The following is an 8,139-nucleotide window of genomic DNA, read 5'->3' on the forward strand; positions in this document are numbered from 1 at the left end:
AGTACAGCAAGAGTCTGGGCAGTTCTAATGAGTCAAGAGGAAACTGAAGCTGAAGAGATGAGATCATCTCTCCAACACTGATCCCCAAATGAGCAGCTAAAGAATGAGGAAACACTAAGATAGACAATGGAGAGGAAAATAACATGATGCTAGATCAGGACTACTTTGGGAGGCATTTGAAGACAGAGATAAAGACAGAGAAAGAAAATGGGTGTGGGGGGAAGGAAAGAGGAAAGAAGGAAGGAAAGGAAGGAGAGAGGGAGGGAGAGAGGGAAGGAAGGAAGGAAGGAAGATGGAGGAAGAACAGAAACAGAGAGAGCCACATGAGGGTGCTCATGGCTCAGAACAATGAAGGAACATGTAGATGGCCTCTAGAGTGGTCTTCTCCATGTCATTATCAGCTCCCTCTCAGGAAAGTAATTCGTCTCGGGTCTTCCACTCCTTCAGCTAAATTCTAGACTAAAAAAGTAGTGAGAAAGAGTAAAGGAGCAGAGGCCAAAATTTCCTACCCCTCTTCAGAAACAATGTCAGCAGTCATCCTTAGCAAGGGACTTTCAGCTGTGGCCAAGACTCTCAGGGTTACTTGTACAATTTTAAAATACATGGAAGTCTGGAAATGCTAATGTGTTTAAAATCCACACATGTAAAATCACAGGGATTCTCAGGTACAGATGGAAGTTAGAAGATCATTGTAGCAACACCTCTGTGTATAAAGCAGCCCTAAGCATTACCATCCTTTGCAAATTCTATGTTTTTTTCTTTGTTATGGAAGCTTGGAAAACATAAAGGCCCTAACTCTTTCTTCCAAGCTAAGAAATATGTCATGACATGAATTGTTTAGATGATAATCATGTAATTAGGTATCTATACAACCTAATTTATGAGCCAGTTCTTTTTAAATGATCTACTTTATTCAGTATGCTATTCTTCCTTCATTTTAAAAAAATTAATTTACTGTATACTGCTTCCAGTTCCTGGAATGTAGTAGTCTAGCTGTGGGGAGGGTGATACACTTACATACACAATGACCAGCAAAATAGTAGGCACGTCCATTAAGAATGTGATGTAAGTTAGAGTTTATTGTACTGGAGTTGCAAAGTAATGTCTGGTGGAATGATGGAGTTAGAGATTACTTGATCTGTTTACATGATTCTTGATTTTTATATTTTCTCTATGATTCTCTCCTGTACCCCAGACTGCTGCTTTTTGACTTAAGCACTGGTCTAGGGATATATGTCCTGTATCCTGCCTTTTTTTGGTGGCACTAGGGTTTGAATGCAGACTTTGCCCTTGTAAAAGCAGGCACTCTACCATTTGATCCACACCTCCAGTCCATTTTGGTCTATTTTGGAGATGGGATCTTGAGAACTATTTGCACAAGCTGACCTTAAACTACAGTCCTCCCAATCTCAGCCTCCCAAGTAGCTAAGATTATGGGCATGAGCCACTGTGCCTTGCCCAGTTTTCCCCATTTTTGACTACTTTCCCAATGATTCTGCCATCAAGGTATTTATCTCTAGTCACTGCAACTTTAATAAGAAGGAATCATAGCATGCATTAATTATCAATTATACTCAGTCCAAACGGGAGGCATAGGGAAAAAAATGTCACTCTTAGATGGTAGGGTATCCCTGGAAATGGGTAGTAGTCATATAGAGTCCCAATTCAATTTGGCAAATATTACTGACTACAGGGAGATCCTGAAACATATTGTAGCAACAGAGCAGCATGTCTCCTTAATCCAGTTCATTAATGAAGATCTTTTTTCTGTTTTCCTGAGGTATGAATACTCCAAACCACAGGCTTACATTTTGACAGCTAATTTTGCAGGTTATAATATTCCCGCTTAACCCAAGAGAAAAAAAGAGATGGATGATTGAGATTAATCATTTGTAAAATTATAATTCTGTCACAGATAATAATTTGCAAGATATTTCCCTTTTCTGAAATCCCTAGAATGCACCATAAATTGTCACACTTTATAACAGAACATGTAACACATTAGGGGAGTCCTAATACAGCAAGTCGGCTAGAAAAACAAACCAATTGCCTTATAATTGGCATGTTCTCCCCGTGACTATTCTCCTCCAAAGGAATATTGTGCCTTGAGTGAAGAAGGGTTTAAAAAATTATTATTCAAGAAGGGGTTATCTTCATCTTATTACCATTTGAGTTGTAATATATGGTATTTCTTTACCTCACAGAAGCTGTTAGAACATACAATTGTGTGCCCAGAAGGCAAACTGATCTCTTGTGGACAAGTGAGCCAATTTAGAAAATTTTGATTAATTTTTAATTAAAAAAGTATCAAAGTGAACATATAAAAATTGACTCTCTGAGAATGGTTACATGAGTCTACATGGACTTGCTGTAGTATTAGCAGAACTCTCTGTAAACCTTGCTTTATTTTCTAAGCCCATTTTATAAGGACTTAATACTGTTTCAACAACAAAAGCAAAGAAGCTTCAAGGATTTTATGTGAAATTTCCTGAGAGTGCTGAGGCTGAGTCAGACGCAATGGAAGGGGGGCTGTGGAGCTCTGTATTGTCTTAGCCTATGTTTAGCTGAGTTGCTTAGAGCAGAAGCTAACAAGATCAGGGTTATGAGCTCAGTGCTTGTGTGGGCCAGGCAGTTCTAGCTCTGCTCTGTCTACCTCTGCAGGCTACACAGAACTCAGATACACCAGTCTCAGGCATATATACTTCAGGGATCCAGGGATGAGAGACTTGAAATGAAATAAAATGCCCCATCCCTAATTCTTCTTTTAAAATATGACTGTAGTTGTAAATAGTATATTATGCATATTAAAAAACTCCCAGAGTAAATTCAAGTGTCTCACCATAAAAAATGATAGGTAAGATGTTATATATGTTATTTAGGTTGATTTAATCATGCCACACTATATACATAATTATAATCAAACATCACATTGAACCTCATAAACATATGCAGTTATTATTTGTCAACCAATAATTAAATATGTGCAGAAGGTATATTTTAAAATGCTAGAATAAAAGATTTGGGATGTTTTAACCGTGAAGAAATGATAAATGTTTGAGGAGATAGATATTTTAACCTGATTTAAATTATATAATGCATACGTGTATCAAAATATTACATTATACTGCATAAATATGTATATAATTTTATGAGTTTACATATCAATTAAAAATAAGTAAACATTCCTAAAAGGACTACTTTCCAAGTGTTGGCCCTCTCACCAACCCCATAGTACCACTTTGATTTGAGCCACCACTCTCTCTCTCTCTGTCTTTTTTTTTTTGGTGATACTTGGGTCTGAACTCAGGCCTCATCTCATGCTTGCTAAGCAGGTGCTCTATCATTTAAGCCATTCCACCAGCCCAAAGCTAACTAACCACAAACGGATAAGAACCCCACTACTCTCTCTTGCCAAGATTATTGCAGTGCCTTCCAACACTTCTCCCTGCTACATTCCTTGCCTCCTTCAAATTATCCTCAACAAAGTAACTAAGTGATACTCTTACAACAAAATCTAGAACATCTCCCTCTTCTGCTCAAACTTCTGATAGTTTCCCATTCAATTCCAAGAAAAGGCCAAAGACTTTGATGTCCAAACAGAATTTAAGCCATTTCCATTTCCTCCATTTGGTTCTTGCAGTCTTCCCTCAACCCAATGGCAACCATCTTTTCCTATTGCCTTGGTAACATCTGGCATAGGCTCCACAGTGCGTCACACATCTTAAGAAAAGGCAGTGTGTCAGCAGCACATGTGCTTTATGAGGCAGTGCTTGAGGAGGGGGCAGGGGACAAATGCCTAGATTCCTTCATGAACTCGAGAGGGAGCAAAATGAAAATGAAAACTACAAATGAATCCTATTTTTTTTAATTCTTTGACAGCAACAAAAGCAAAATACAAAGTAGCATCTCAGTATCTCATAAATACAAGTTATCCCACTACACATAAAAAATAGTTTCCTGATGGCTGAAAAGTTAGGAAGCACTTCCTTGTAAGTGCACATTCTGAGGATAGAGAGTGTGACTCAGTATAAAGAAAGAGGTGATTTAAGGAGGTTAACTCTGAGCCTCAATATTCAGTGTCAACTCAGGAAGGACAAAATACACAAGTCCAGAAGTACAATGCCTAGAATTTTTGGAAAAGAATTATATGAATCTTCCTTGAGAATATATTAGCAAATCTAATGAGGGAAGTCCCATAACACAATTTATTTTAGCAGTTAACTCTCCAAATAAAAAGTAATGCTTTACTTTTATATACTCATATAGTCTCACTGGAGCAGGTTATATACATAAGGCATTCATGCATTCCCAAAATGTTTCATGAACTCCTACTGCAAGGCATGGTTTCATGTACTGTTTGGCACATATCAGTGAACAAAATGCAAATGAGCCCTGCCTTAATGGAGTTTATATTCCATGGGAAGGAGACTATAAAAGCCATAATAAATAAGTACCTTTTATAGTCTATTAGAAGTTGACAAGTGACATGGATTAAAAGAAAAGTTGACTTCAAGAAAGAGAATCAAGAGTACAGTGGTTGGGATGGCATGTTAGGTATGGCATGTTAAGAATAGCAAGAAGGACATTAATAGTCCCTACCCCAAACATATTGGGATTTCAAAGACTTTCTCAGTGATACCTGACCATTAGCTTGCAGAGATGTGTCTGCAACCTAACACTTTTTTAAAAAAAAGAAATCATTTTTATATTTGGGTTTTTTTGGTGGGCTTCTTTGATAATACAATAGCATCATTTTGACAGATAGCCCCTTCAGTCATGCTGAGTGCCTTGCTTTAAAAGCATCATTACACCCCCAAGCTCTTAAGACCAGGCCTCAGCCCATAAACCAGGGTTTTATTTTGTGTGGCCATGAGTTTTCTGTGTGCCTCTGTACCACCATTTCTGCAGAAGAAGCAAGCAATGATGAAGATGCAAGCACTCCATGTGCTGCTGATACCTAGAGATTATCAGCTCAGTCTTTATGGTTATGTACTTCTAGGCAAGCACTCTACCATTTGAGCCATGACTCCAGTCTTTTTGTTATAATCTTGTTTTTGATTTAGGTTCTGGCTTCAAACTGCAATTCTCCTGTCTACATTTCCCAAGTAGCTGGGATTACTGGTAGGCGCCACCACACTGGGGATAAAAGGGATTTTTTTATGTGTTTTATTTTGTTTTTTTAAAGACAATAGGGCACAGAATTTCAAACAAGTCCCTAGGATTTCTCAATTTTACCTAGGAAGTTTATAACATTTCTTGAGAGAAAGTGTTACAATTGTCCATAGAGTGTGTGTATTCAAATCCTAATTCCAAGTTTAAATTAGATAATGAAAGGGAGGGGGGAAGAAAGACAAGAACCTACTAGGATAGTTATATTTTCACTGCCTTTTCCAAAAAGGAAATGAGGTATAACAACAATCCATCCAAAACAAATAAATTAATCATGATTTAGTACAGTACATAATACATGGCAAAAGCTCAAGAGTTAATTATTAAGATGTGCACTAATATTTCAGCAAACTTTGGTATTTAGGTTGATTTAAGTAAGGAGAAATTGACATAAAATGACTGGCATAGAGTTTGAGAGTTTTGATCATCTATGATATGCAAAAAATGATTTGAGCTTATTCTTCAGATAACTATTTTTCTGAAGCCATTTGTTTTTGATATTACTTTGTTGTGTCTCTTGTTAGAAGGACATGAAATATCCTTATATCTGTACAATCAGTGATGTTCCTTAGCATCTGGAGTTTTTGGACATTTGCCTGGGACCATTCACCAGTCATAAGAAACAGAAGGCCACCACCACAAGGAGCATCTAGACTTGCTCAGACTTAACTGACACACAGATATCAAATTCATCTTAGGCTCAGAAAATCAGATGGCTGGTTTCATGGAAAAGTTAACAACCTCCTCTATTCCTATCTGTGTTGCCTTTCTTTGGACTTTATGGAAGATTGGACTCTTAACCTAATAAATGAGGCTGTGCTTGCAAAATCAAAACAGCTAGCTGAAAACTGGAAAATTCAGTCAGATGTTTTGCCTTCACAAACTCCTACAGCCAGTTTGACAACTTGTTTTCACTACGTTGAGTCTTTTCTTTTAAAATAACTGTTGTTTTACCATAATATAACATACATTGTGAGAAACATAAACAATTCAGTATAGATATGAAATTGATTTTGAGAAAGTCCAGAATCCTTATACTGTTAACATTTTTATATATCTTTTCCAAGTCTTTTCAAAAATACTTTATTTTCACTATATATGTACTTTTTGCATTTGATTTCTCTATCCACTTTGTAATCTGCTTCTCTTACCTAAAAATAAATTGTGAGTTTGCCTAGGTTTTTAAATATTATTTTCTGCCATGGATTTATTAAATAGTAACATAATTTTCTTCAAAGAGTTATGTGTTGTTGAATAACTAATCTTCTCATTTTAATATATAGATTACTAGTAAGCAATCCTACACATAAATTTGAGGCATCTATCAGATTATATTGTTTTATGACAGTGGAACAAAAACAGCAGAATACTATATTAAAATTCTCTACTGCTGTATTCATAGTGAAGTGCTTTGTGTACATGAACTCATTTTGACAGTGAAACTTACATCACCCTTTTGGGTTTCTGGGAGAAAAGAAAGAGGACAAACACTTCCACTCTGTGTTAGTCTCTCTGCATGCTATATCACTATGACTGGATTTAAATAGGTGGCTGGGACTTGACAGAGGTATTGCTATTGCTTAGTATATTAAATGAAATTCAGAGACAGGAGTGTTTGAAGCTCTGTTTTCTGTTGAATGGAAGTCTGGAAGGAGATGTGTTATTTAGAGACTCTCCCTGACAGTTCTTCTTTGTAAGGTAGCTACCTCTAAAGGAGAAATAAACAGTCATTGGAAAAAATTTTCATCAGATGACTACAAAGGCAATGACTACAAAGAAGTTGTATAAAAGCTGGCATCAGGGGCTCACACCTGTAATCCTAGCTACTCGGGAGACAGAGATCAGGAGGATTGTGATTCACAATTGGCCTGAGAAAGTAGTTCAAAAGACCCTGTCTTGAAAATACCCAACACAAAAAAGGGCTGGCAGAGTGGCTCAAGTGGTAGAGCACCTGCTTGGCTTGAGGTTCTAAGTCCAAACCCTAGTACTACCAAAAAAAGTTGTGTAAAACCTAATCAATGAAATAAATACTTTTGAATTCTACACCAGCCACTGTGCATACCACATATCCTCTTGATCACATTGCAGAAGTCTAGAAGCAATTCTCCAAGTCCCTGCTTTCAACTACATACGGTAACATAGGCTTTTGGAATTTCCCTGGGAGACCCATTGAAACTGTTTCCAGAACATGATCCATTTACACACAGTTACTAAATGAACTTAGAAGGACACCAAGTCTTCCTTTTCCTAATTTAGTTCCCTAATCTCATTATATCTCATAAAGACTATTACTGCCTGAGGCAAAGTTACAACATAACTCTACCAGAGTCACCCTGGCCTTCTGCACTGTTTAGAACTGAGAATGTAAGACTTTTATCTTCATTGGGAAGCAAGTCAAATTTCAGCACACTGTACCCTCTTCTGCAGAAGCCTGGAGGAAATTGAATCTGCACTGGCAGTTCTTTGTGGAGGAGGTTGCACATGGAGACCAGCCAGGGACTTCTGATATATCCTGTAAAATTAATCATGTGCTTGAAAGTTATCTGATAAGAGTAGGTCATATTAGAAAGGGGTCCATTATGGAAGAAAGTAACTGTTTTCTTAACTATAAAAGTAATCAATGAATCAGAACAAATAGTAATGATAAATTTTTCTATGTATATCTAAACCTGCACTGGATAAATAGTATGAAGACAGGGTAAAAGAATATGTTCGGAAACACCTGATTTTACCTAAAGTATTTCAATTCATATGACAAAATAGTCCATAATATTTACTGATATTTGAGTGGTAATGGCTTTAAAGAAATTGTGGTTGGTTTTTGTTTTTATTTTTGTTAACATACTTCATATCAGGGGGTTTTGGACTCTAGAGCATCAAGGAAAAAAAAGACTCAATTATTTTGAGCCCTTTGGGGACCAAGAAATGTAAAGCATATAAAGTAAAAGGATAACTCAAGTTTCTTTATAA

Source organism: Castor canadensis, chromosome 15 (assembly GCF_047511655.1).
Source record: "Castor canadensis chromosome 15, mCasCan1.hap1v2, whole genome shotgun sequence".
Lineage (NCBI taxonomy): Eukaryota > Metazoa > Chordata > Mammalia > Rodentia > Castoridae > Castor > Castor canadensis.